Source organism: Electrona antarctica (assembly GCF_951216825.1).
Source record: "Electrona antarctica genome assembly, chromosome: 2".
Taxonomy (NCBI): Eukaryota; Metazoa; Chordata; class Actinopteri; order Myctophiformes; family Myctophidae; genus Electrona; species Electrona antarctica.
In genome coordinates, this window is record NC_136807.1 from 50,680,459 (window position 1) to 50,692,461 (window position 12,003).

Genomic DNA, 12,003 nt, shown 5'->3' on the forward strand with positions numbered 1-12,003 from the left:
CGTAAGCTAAGAACGTGACTAGAACATATCTATATAATGACACTATACATATAAACTATAACTAGAACATATCTATATAATGACACTATACATATAAACTACACATATATGCTATACTATGCTGTACATATATACTATGAAGTGCTATGACTACATACAATGCACTTATTGTGCTGTCTACATGACATGCTATAAGTCTGTTTCAAATGCTATATAAGTCTAAGAAGTGCTGTCTAAGGGGGGTAGGGTAAGTGCTATGGGCCATGATGGAGTCTGAAAAGGTGGGTTTTCAGACTACGGCGGAAGATCGGGAGTGATGCTGCAGTTCTGATTGCAACGGGAAGTGCAGTTTTGGGGCCAGAAGGGAGAAGAGTTTGGGACGTGTGGAGCGTTGTCCCGGCGTTTTTAGTGGGGGTACTTCCAGCTTCCCTGCGTTGGCTGATCTGAGTGCGCGGGAGGGTTTGTAGGGTTCAATCATGCTGGCAAGATATGGGGGAGCCATACCTTTGGTTGCTTTAAATGCCAACATCAGAGTTTTGTATTCTGTGCGGGCAGCGACCGGGAGCCAGTGCAGGGAGCGGAGCAGGGGGGAGACATGTGAGAATTTTGGCTGGTTGAAGACCAAGCGAGCTGCGGCATTTTGGATCAGTTGGAGAGGCTTCAGTGCACATGCCGGTAGGCCAGTAAGGAGAGAGTTACAATAGTCAAGTTTTGACAGGACTGTTGTCTGGATTAGGAGCTGGGATGATTCCTGGGTGAGGAACGGTCTAATTCGTCATATGTTATAGAGTGTGAACCTACAGGATCGAGTGACAGCTGTGATGTGAGTTTTGAACGAGAGCTGACTGTCCAGGACAACACCAAGGTTCCTGGCTGTTGGGACAGACGTTACCAGGGCGTTGTCTACGGAAATAGTTAGCTCCCGCATCGGGCAGGACTTAGCTGGGAAGAAGAGAAGCTCAGTCTTGTCTGGGTTCAGCTTGAGGTGGTTGGAGGACATCCACTGTGAGATGTCAGCCAGGCAAGCAGTGATGCGCTCTTCCACCTGGGTGGCAGAGGGGGGGAAGGATAGAAACAGTTGTGTGTCATCGGCATAACAGTGATAGGATATATTGTGAGCAGAGATGATAGTGCCAAGGGATTTAGTGTACAGTGAGAAAAGGAGGGGACCAAGTACAGATCCCTGTGGGACCCCAGTTTGGAGGGTTCGGGGGGATGATAACAGACCTTTCCAGGAGACCTGGTAGGTCCGGTCGGTGAGGTAAGAGGAGAACCACTTTAGTGCCGTCCCGCCGATGCCTAGATCCGCTAGGGTGTCTAGGAGCAGCTGGTGGTTCACTGTGTCAAATGCTGCTGATAGGTCTAGGAGAATCAGGACTGCAGAGTGGGAAGCAGCCTGGGCAGCATGTAGTGCTTCTGTGACTGCCAGCAGGGCAGTTTCTGTGGAGTGGGCCTTTTTGAATCCGGACTGGTTGGGATCTAGCAGGTTGTTATGTGAGAGATGGAGAGAGAGCTGGTTGGAGACAACACGTTCAATGCTCCTCCATGTCTCTCGCTGTCACTCAAGTGACTACTGGCCAATCACAGCGCGTCTTTTCCGGGACTTATGTTACGCACGCGGAAGCTTGACAAGCTTCCGCTTTGCTTCCGCTATTCTTCGCAAGGAATGTCGGGAAAATAGTGCCTTCAATTTTGACACACGCCTCAGAGCCGGAAGGGGCGTCTATGTATATATGTCTATGCTTCCGTCAGCGTGGCGTTTGGTTACCACAGCAACAGGGAACCGCGAGAAGGAGAACGGTTTGAACATTGTTTGATTTCATCACTGACCGGTGTGAGTCCGGCTTTAGCGACTAAAGACTTTGGGACTTGGGTGTGGGAGGAAGGTGGAGGAATACCGACCGACGGCCTGTATAGGTCCGGTGGTATTCCGAAACAGTTCCGAACAGACCCAGCAGCTAGGGTAGTAGCAGGATAAAGCCATTATGGCTGGAAACGGGAGGAAAGGGGGGGATAAGAGCAAAACTAAAAGTGCGAGCCAAGAGAAAAGGGTACGGTCAGACAATGAGAGTGGAGGTGAGAGTGGCCAAGATCAAAGCGACGCTAGGAAAAAATCAAAGGTTTAGGATGTAGCTGAAATTAAGTTTGTGGTGAAATTTAAGGATAGGAGTGATAAAGGGCTAAATCCACTTAAATTGTCGGCGGACATTAAAGATAAGCTGGGAGATGTGTTGAACGTGAAGGTGCAGAAATGAAGGCCAGAGACGAAAGGCAATGCAGGTTAAACAGTTGCTCGGCAGACCAATTTGATTGATTGATTGAAGAATTTATTAACAGTTTGCAGAATTACAGTACATTTCAAGCACAAACTCAATACAAAGGCTGTGAGTGGACGACCCAATTAAGCATTACACTTGTTTCCAATAGGGTCTACCATGTTCAAATCATCAAAACATTTAGAGACGTACAAATAGACACTTCTATAGACAGAACAGGAATTCATCATAAAGGAGGTAAAAAGGGAAAAGAAACATATACAGTGAGGGAAAAAAAGGGGTGGGCGGTGGGGGGGATTCACGTTCAGCTCCGTTAATTTGTTTGTTTTCCTTGGAGGAGCTGCGTTGGGTCCCCAAGTCGACTCCGTGGCCGTACCTTGAGTTGGCTGTGTTTCCGTGACCGTCTCTTGTGTTGTCCTTGCAATGGGTCCCTAGGTCGGCTCAGTGGCCATACCTTGAGTTGGCTGTGTGGCCGCGACCGTCACTTGTGTTGTCCTTGCGTTCGTGTTTGAGGGATTCCGATTTTACAGGGGCCAGTTTCTAATTGCAGCCGTCCGTAGGTGCCCTTTGAGAGCGGTTTTGAAAGAGTCAAGGGATTCGCATGTCTTAATGACAGTTGGTAGGGCGTTCCACATTTTGGTGGCATAGGAGCGAAAAGAATTTAGTCCCTTGTTTGTGCCGAATCTGGGTTGTACATGGTTCGTTGCACTCCCTCTGGTGTTGTGGGTGTGGACTTCGTTAACATTTAGGAAGTATCTAGACAGGTACATGGGTATCTTGGTGGTGTATCGAATCTTGTGGACCAGACCCATTGCAAGATGCTGTACTCTGTCGTCGACCCTAAGCCATTCCAGCCTGTCGAAGTGGGCAGGGGTGAGGTGGGTTCGGGGGGCTAGGTCAAGTAGGAGCCTGACCAGTTTGTTTTGGGAAGTCTGGAGGCTGGTTTTAAGGGCCTTTGAGGTGCTGTGGTACCAGGAGGTGCATGCATAGTCAAAGAAACCCTGTACAAGGGCTCCTGTTAGGGTCTTCAAGGTGTTTTTGTTGACCAGTGAGGAGATCCTGTAAAGGAATCTTGTTCTATGGTTGACCTTTTTGATTACGTTGGTGGCCATTTTATCACCGGAAAGATTAGCCTCCAGGATGGAACCTAGGTAGGTAATTTCATCTTTACGTGTGATAACATTGTCACCCACTCTAACCAAGAAGCCATTTGCCTTGCTGAGATTACTATTAGAGCCAAAGAGAATGGATTCAGTTTTTCCCAGGTGTAAAGATAGTTTGTTATCAGCGAGCCAGGTGCAGATTCTACCGAGTTCAGAGCTGAGGGCCTTTTCAACCTGCAGTTTGTTCCTGTCCGAGACTAGCAGTGCTGAGTCATCTGCGAACAGGAACAAGTTGCAGTCACAAGCTGAAGTCATGTCGTTAACATATATTAGGAACAGTAAAGGTCCTAGTATGCTCCCTTGTGGAACGCCACAGCTCACTGGGAGGGGGGGGGGGACAGTATTCCATTCACCTCCACCATCTGTTCTCTCCCCTCCAGGTAGGATTGCATCCAGCTCACTGATGTGCTATTGAAACCAATTGCCTTTAGCTTGTTAACCAGTATGGAGTGGTTCACGGTGTCAAAAGCCTTTTGGAGGTCCAGCATGACCATGCCGCAGTATTTGCCAGCATCCACCTCATGTTTGATGTGGTCGCTCAAATAGAGAAGGCATGTGTCAGTGGAGTGGGACGTTCTGAAGCCAGATTGGAACTCGTACATTAATTTATTAGTGGCAAGATACTTTTCAACCTGTTCATAGACTATTTTTTCCATCACTTTCGAGATGGAGCTAAGAATAGAAATAGGGCGGTAGTTGCCGGGGTCTAATTTACTCCCTTTCTTGTGCAAGGGGGTTACTTTGGCCAGTTTGAAATCTTGGGGGACCTGTCCCTGTTTGATGGAGAGGTTTACCATGTGGGTGATGATTGGAGCTATAGAGATGGCTGAGTCTCTGAGAAATTTGGAGGGAATATTGTCATGGCCTGTGGCCTTGTGGGGTTGGAGGGCACTCAGTTTCTTAATTACCTCATCAGTTGTTACCATAACTAGTTTAAAATCGTCTTTACAAACACCTAGGTTTCTGTAGAAGGTTGTAATGTGCTCTACACCAAAGAGCCCAGAGTGGGAGGGCAGTTTGTTAACCAGAGTTGTTGCTATGTTTGTAAAGAAGATATTCAAGTAGTTGGCCACATCAAGGTTGTCAGTGATGAGAGTGTTGTCCGATTTGATGTTTATGTTTGAAAACCTTGAATGCTTGAATGCTTTATTCCCGGCGGCGGTACGAAAAATACCAAGGGAGTGATATATGTGAGCCAAGATATAACAGACAAAGCAATTGTGGAAAAGACAATTGGGGAAGTTGATAGTGAAGCAGTGGTTGAGGAAGCGAGGAGGTTTAAAAATGGGGGCACGGCAGTGCTGCTAACCTTTAAAAAAGAAGTGACCATAATGCCAACGAGAGTATATCTTAATCTTGGATATATGAGTTTCCGAGTGAAGGAATATATCCGGCCCCCAATGCGCTGCTACAAGTGCCAGCGTTTTGGGCATGCAGCCGCGGCATGTAGAGGGGACAGGAGGTGTGGAAAGTGTGGAGGGAGCCATGAGTTTGCAGAGTGTCAGGCAACGGAGGCTAAATGCTGCAATTGTGGGGGTAACCATATTACTTCATATAGGGGATGTGAACACCATGTAAACGCCACAGAGGTTGAGAGAGTCAGAGCGGGAGGAGAAATGTCCTACGCGGAGGCAGTAAGGAAAGTGAGGGGAACAGTGGAAGCAGCCGAAACAGTGAGGGCAGGGGCGCCCCCTGCCGGGCCAGTGGGGATGGAGCGGGGGGTGCAGGGAGTCGAGAAACGTTCATGGCGGTTCTGGTAGAAGTCCTGTGTGCACTCACCGCCAGGAAATCACAGGAACCATTTACGCGGGCAAATGCAATCAAAATGGTGGTAGATGCAGCAGAAAAGGTTGTTGGAGAGGCACTGCAGGTAGACCCAGAGCAGCTATTCTCCTTCATGGGGCAGAAAGAAATGGAATGGGCAGCAGCAACAAAAGAAAGGAGGGGTGCTGACAGGAGTAAGCGGATAGAAGAGGGAACTGAAGACCACAATGAGGATGATGATCGTTAGGTTGATGGTGTTTTACATATTACAATGGAATGCAAGAAGCTTGATAGCAAATGGGCAGGAACTTAAAAGAGTGATAAAAGAGCACACGAACAAACCAGAAATAATTTGTGTACAGGAGACCTGGCTCAGACCATGTCTAGATTTTGTGATCCCTGGGTATGAGAGTATAAGGCTGGATAGGAAAGAACAAACGGGAGGGGGGGGTGCAACGTTCGTAAGGGAAAATATACAGTACAAAAGGGTGGAAATTAAGACCTCTCTAGAGTGTGTGGCAGTGAGGGTATGGGAGAAGGATAAGTGGATAAACATTGTGAACTTTTATAACCCTTGCTGTACACTGATCCTAAGTGAACTTGAGGAGGTTATGGAGCAGATAGGGGTACCGGTGATCTGGGTGGGGGACTTTAACTCACACAACCCCCTCTGGGGCAGTAGGATGAAAGACAGCAATGGGAGCACAGTGGAGGAGGTTATGGACAGATACGGATTGGTGTGTGCAAATGATGGGAGGCCAACTAGGTTTGATGTAAGAACAGGGGCTGAGTCCTGTATAGATCTAACTATAGTATCCAGTGAGTTGGCAAGGGTGGGGGAGTGGGGCTTCCTGGACACAGAACAGCATGACACAATAGGCAGTGACCACTACCCAATACTGGTGAGGTTTGGGAAAACATTGGTAGCTGAAGAGCAAGCAAGACCGGGGTTTTTTGACTACAGCAAGGCAGAGTGGGAGAAATTTGCAGAAAAGTGTGACAATGAGTTAGACAGTGTGAACGGGGAGGGAACTATAGATGAGTGGAATGATAGCCTGTGCGCAATGGTACTGCACAAGGCGCGGGAGTGCATACCAGTTAAGAGAAACCCTAAAGAAAGAGTAAGTGTCCCATGGTGGAACAAGGCATGCACAGCAGCAATTCGAGAAAGGAACTTGATAGATAATTTTGAGTTATGGTAGATCTGTTACTTTGGTATTTTTGTGGACTTGTGTCAATGTTCCCTTTGGCCCAGACCGGGTTCTCCTTATCCTATTTATGTCATGTCACCATCCACAGGCCTAATCATCTCAGACCTATATTATCCTTTATATTATTATATCATATATATTATGGATTTCCTGACGCCACCTTCAGATTTTATATCTTAGTCAGTCTCCATACTGTCTGCCTGTAGCCACAAAAGTCACCATACTGTAGTGTGCTGTTTTGATTTTAGTTTACATGCAGCTGCTTCGATATCAGTGTGGCCTTGGGGCCTAGTGAGAGAGAGCATTTCTCTCTGTTAAGAGTTCACCGCTAGCAGGGAAAGAAATGTTATCTTCAGGTTGCCATAGCAACGCCAGCCTCAGTGCTTTCCCGGTCTATGGCCCTCCATGACGGAACTAAGGAAGCTGTCCCGATATCAGTCTCATCATCCATGTGCTGGTCCAATGAGCGCTTGACAACCAGTGCCAGCGTGGAATAGCGGAAACTAACTGTGTATTCAGCCAATGAATGTGTATCAACAATTGACGTATTCTACAGTATTAATGCCTGTGAAATGAATTGTTCGAGAGAGAGAACCCTGTGCAGTTTGTCGCACAGGGTGAGAGTTTTTTGTAATTTGGCTGTATGTGGATCTGTTCTGTCTCTCTGATCTGAAAATGAATAGACATTAATCATATTCTGCTGACTGGACAATCCTTCTTCCTGGTGGTTTCATCTTTTTATTGGGTACTTAAAGGTATTTTTCTAAAAGAGTATTTCCTGCTTAAAGTAATCCTGTTAAAGCTAATTGTTAACTTGGTCATCTAAAAGGTTTGGAAACCATTTTTACCATTGTGGTGCTGAGTATTTATGTGTACTCTTTGAGTACTTTCTCAAAAGTATTTTTATAGTTATAGCTCTGTGTAGCTCAGTAATTCAGTATTATACAGTCCTTTATATCTTTGGTGAATCATTAATTGTCCCTTCTGCATTTTATATGCAACTAATTGGCCTTCCCTTATCTGTTATCTTGACAATTTATGTAACAGAACTCAGCATATAGAGAACTGAGAAGGAGCCCGACAGAGAACAATGCAATAGAGTATAAAAGGTCCAGAGCCAGAGCTAGAAGAGTGATTAAGACGGCCAAAAAGAGTGTTGGAGGAATTACTGCAAAAGCTTAGGAGCCGAGACCTCAGTAGGGGAAATCTGGGCAGCGGTTCACCGAATGGCAGGGGTGAAAAAGAGAAGGAGGATGCCAGTGTTAGAAAAAGAGGGGGTGGTGGCTAAAAGCGATGTAGAAAAAGCAAGAATGTGTGAAAGTACGTTTAAGGCTGTGCATAGTGGGACGAATATTGGAGAGGAAGGTATAAGAAAAAGGAATGAAGCCTTAAGCCAACATAAATCTAAACTCCAAGTAAACTGTGACAACACCGATGTGGTCAATTTGCACTTCTCTATTTCAGAACTGCAAAGAGCAATAAAGAATGGGGGGAAAACTGCACCAGGAAAAGACGGTCTAAGCTACGAGATTTTTAAGAGAGTAGGGGAGCTAGTGTTGGAAGAGATTTTGGCCCTAATAAATACGGTATGGGAAGAGGGAACCCTGCCTTCAGCCTGGAAGCAAGCAGTTGTAATTCCGATCGTAAAGCCAGGTAAAGATGCTGCAAAGCCTGGATCATACAGACCTATAGCACTGACAGCAGTACTGTGCAAAATAATGGAAAGAATGGTGACGGACAGGCTAGTATATAAACTAGAGAAGCAGGGGTGGTTTAGCCCAGTACAGAGTGGGTTCCGTAGAGGTAGGGGCACCATGGACTCTGTGATATCCTTGGAGTCGGATATAAAGAAGGCCATGATAAACAAGGAGGGACTGGTGGCAATGTTTTTGGACATTGAAAAAGCCTATGACATGTTGTGGAAAGAGGGACTAGCCATAAAACTATATGATGCAGGAATTCGAGGGCGCCTACTAAATTTGATTCAGGACTTCCTAAAGAACAGGGTAATACAGGTCAGAGTGGGGGAGGCCCTATCAGATGGGACCAGCATTGACAATGGAACGCCACAGGGGAGTGTAATCAGTCCAGTGTTATTCGATGTAATGATCAACGACATATTTCAGGATATAGGGCCAGGATTTGGTCTGTCACTGTTCGCAGATGACAGAGCTGTCTGGAAAAGAGGCAGAGACATTAATTTTATAACTAAGAGTATGCAGGGAGCTATACACAAAATAACTGACTGGGGAAACAGGTGGGGGTTTAAGATATCAGTGGAGAAAACAAAATATGTTGTCTTCGGGAATAAGAGATACAAGGGAGATGGCCTGTGTATGTATGGGCAGGAAATAGAGAGGGTCAAGGAGTTCAAACTGCTAGGAGTTCCCTTTGACGAAAGGCTGACTTGGAAAAAGCATATAGACAGCATTGTATGCAAATGTGAAAAGGTGATCAATGTGATGAGGTGTATCTCTGGGAGCTCGTGGGGAGCAGACCAACTAACACTGATAATGATATATAGAGCAATGGTCAGGTCAAAGATAGACTATGGATGTCTGTGCTATGGAACAGCAGCCAAGAGTCACCTGAACAAGTTAGAGGTAGTACAGGCAAAGGCTTTGAGAGTGTGTTGTGGAGCCCGCCGCACAACCCCAATACCAGCGTTACAAATTGAGATGGGAGAGACTCCACTAGAGATGCGAAGGACAAAGCTGGCTATGCAATACATAAGCAAACTCAGGGGACACCTAGGGGAAAACCCAGCTAAAGCAGTGCTGCAAGACGCATGGGAGTGGGGAGGGGCCAAAGGCAAGCAAGAGTGTCTCATCTTCAAAAAGAATAAGGAGATGGAGAAGCTGGAGTTGGGAGCGGTGTGGCTGGCCCCTATAGTGAAATGAAATGAAATGAAATGAAATCTATATTTACCCAGGGTATCTGGGCTAAGCTCAAGAACTTGTTTCCAGCCAGGCCCTGCTCATAGAACACATTTCATCGTAGTGGTTCAATGCCTTGTTCAAGGGCACTTCAGCGGTGGTAATTTTAACGTGTCGGACGGCTGATTCGAACTAGGAACCTTCCGGTATCAAGACCGCGCCGCTATCCGTTCGGCCACCGCTGCCAGTGCACTGGCCAGTGGTACCGACGTGGTTATTACCGACACCAGTAATAGACCTAAGCCTACTCGAGGCAATAAAAGAGCAGGGCAGCACGTACTACAGCGACATGGTAGCTAGAAGGCTAGAAAGCACCTGGGAACATCACCTTCAAATATACACGGATGGGTCCAAAGATCCTAAGTCAGGGAAGGCGGGGTTTGCATATACAATCCCTAAGATGGAGGTGACTGTAAATAAGAGGCTGTCCGAGGGGGTGTCAGTATTTACAACAGAGCTGATGGCAATAATCTGGGCATTGAAGTGGGTGGAGGAGGTGAAGCCTAGACAGGTGGTCAACTGGTCATATGCTCGGACTCTGCCTCTGTGCTCATGAACATGGGGGAAGGAAAGCTGGGAGCTCGGTCAGACCTGATGGTGGAGCTGTTGGTCCACCTTTACAAGATTGAGAAAGTAGGAGGGGAAGTAGGTTTCCTCTGGGTACCAGCCCATGTGGGGGTGGAAGGGAATGAGATGGCAGATAGGGCAGCGAAAAAGGCACTATGTAGGGAAGTAGACATAAATGTAACAATAGGAGCATACGAGTGCAGATCTATAATCAAAAGGGAAATAACAGGAACAGTGGGAAAGGGGAAAGAAAGGAAGACACTACTTCAAGATCCAGAACAGTGTCAAAAAAGGGGCATGCTACCTTGGGGCAGAGAGAAGGCAGACCGTGACAATGACAAGACTCAGGTTGGGACACTGTGGACTGGCATGGGACCTGCTGGAGATCCCAGTCCGTTTCTCACCCTTTACCTCCAAAGAGGTATTAGACAAAACAACATGGAATCAACACGCGTTCGTTGAATGATTATTTCAGAAATGTACTCATACCAGGCAGAATAATACACAAGAGAAGTTAAGATTATGTCAATTCGTTTTATGTCCTATTTCTAGTTACAATGGTGCTTGAGCCAAATCATAATATATGAATCCTATACAATCATACTATAACGAACAGAGACAGATGTTACCAACATTGATTACCGCAGAGCTCATAATGAATTTATCAGCTCTGGACCCATCATCCTATAGTGACAATGAGTGAAGTTCACCAACAACCTCCATAGTATTATAGTCTCTTAGTGCCGCCACTCGGCCAATCATAAGTTCTCCTCAGATGGTCTGATCCATCGTGTGGTCATCTTCTCCCGGTCATCTTCTCCCGGTCATCCTCTGTCATGAGTGAGTGTTGTGTACGTGTTTTATTAAGTCAGCTTGTGTGTGTGTGTGTGTGTGTGTGTGTGTGTGTGTGTGTGTGTGTGTGTGTGTGAACCATCCGGTCCCATTGTTTGCTCAGTCCGGTCCAGTCGAGGTGACTTTGACCTGTGAGGGAACCTGCCTGTGTTCCTCTGTTTGTGTATGTGTGTGCATGTGCTGAGAGGATGACGCTGGAGCGGACCTGTGTGTTTACCTATGACTGATTTACCATTCAAATTCCTTACCAGACCCTCTTTACATCTCAATTAATAAGATGTACCAAAATTAGGAATTTCACCAATATGGGGGAATGTCTCTATACTGTACTTTTTCTTTTCAAACTGTATCGGGACTTTACCGGCCGTCAAAGGCATTGTAAACACCCTCTTTGAGATACAACATACAACATGTTATGGTTTCTATTATTCAACTTTTTAGTTTAGCTTTAGACTAGCCAGATTTATTGATTACCCAGGGCTTTCCCCTGCAGTGAACTTTGAGCCCCATGAACATTACTACCCGCACCCAAATCCTTATCTCTTGCCATTTGTTATATCCACACAGCTTTGGCCTATGACCTTGGCGTTGTAGTGCTGCATGTCTACTATTGATTTTCTTAATAACCACATCAATTAATACAGAAATAAACATTTAACATTTCAATGTAACCTCATCAAAAAGTAACTTCATGAAATAGCGTGTTGCATGATTGATGTAATATGGGTTGTATGGTTCCCAATTTGTCAACACCTAAAAAAAACAGTCTTTTTGACTTTGACTTTGACTAGGCAAACAATCACTCATTATTTAGATGGTACTGTGGGAGAGAGACAGAATGACTTTTCTCTCTCGATGATGATGATGATGATGATGATGAAGATGATGTGTCCGGGGTTCCCATGGAACCCAGCACCGTTGTAGCGCTCCTGCGCCGTCGAAAGTGCCAATGGCAAAGTTCTTAGTAGCTCATCAGAGCAGACACTGCGATAGTTCTTCTTTGCTCGTTGTCGGAGCCGGATCTTCGCCCCGCCCTCAGGATGGGTGACATAACAGGTGACCCACAGGTGACAATATAGCCTATACGTTCTCATTGACAGATACACTTGATCTCTGTCGCAAACGGGAAAAAACGTCGGAGATGCACCTAACACAGTTCTTATACCAAGCAGAGCTTGGAGAGGGGGACGGGGTACTTGATGATGTTATCTTTGTCGCGCTCCTGCGCCGATCG